Source organism: Penaeus monodon, chromosome 5 (genome assembly GCF_015228065.2).
Source record: "Penaeus monodon isolate SGIC_2016 chromosome 5, NSTDA_Pmon_1, whole genome shotgun sequence".
NCBI lineage: Eukaryota > Metazoa > Arthropoda > Malacostraca > Decapoda > Penaeidae > Penaeus > Penaeus monodon.
The window spans coordinates 51,097,082-51,097,969 of NC_051390.1; positions in this window are offsets into that span (position 1 = coordinate 51,097,082).

Below are 888 nucleotides of genomic sequence, written 5' to 3' on the forward strand. Positions count from 1 at the left end.
AAAAAAAAAAAAAAAAAAAAAAAAAAAAAAAAAAAAAAAAAAAAAAAAAATATATATATATATATATATATATATATATATATATATATATATATATATATATATATATATATATATATATGTATATATGGTGATTGTGTACAGATCTTACCACCCACTATCCTGCCCACTGACTCCTGTTAGCCACAGTTGACGCCTTCGGATACGGCCCTGCGTACGAGTTGTCCGAATCGGTTGGTCACGGTTAGACTGAGTTCGGACTGGGGCGGGTACGTTGCAGTCATCCGATTCCGTTCATTTTTGGCCTCGTATTGCATAAAGAATTGACTGCATATCATGGATAATACAGATAAATATTTTGTGCATTAAAGAGCTAAAAATGAATCGAATCAGATAGTAAGGAAACACAGCATTTCACTTAAAGTCCATTTTATCTTGTTGGCGGGTAATTCGCGATGAGAATGTTACTAAAAAAAAACTTTAAAATCACATGATCTAGCACGTGGTGTATATTTCATATCAGAATTCCACATCAGTCTTTGTGGAATGCAACAAAAATGTCTGATAAATGAAAAGTCGTAAAACCTGGATGGTCTGCAATAGCAACTGTCAAAATAACTAAATGTAAAAAAAAAATAATAATAATAATGAAGATAATAACAATAATGAGGCATTTTCATCTCTTAATTTTGTTCCATTAAAACACCATGTCAGTATTAACTAATAAACTAAATTACACATGACAAACTGTGCTGATTTACGAGCTGATATTACATTTATTATTCCCTTGTTTTTAATGGAAAATATGTATGACCTTTAATAAATTATATCAAAATACTGTGTCAGGGTTGTGTTCTTGTTGGTGCAGAAGTCGAGACCCGGGCAGCG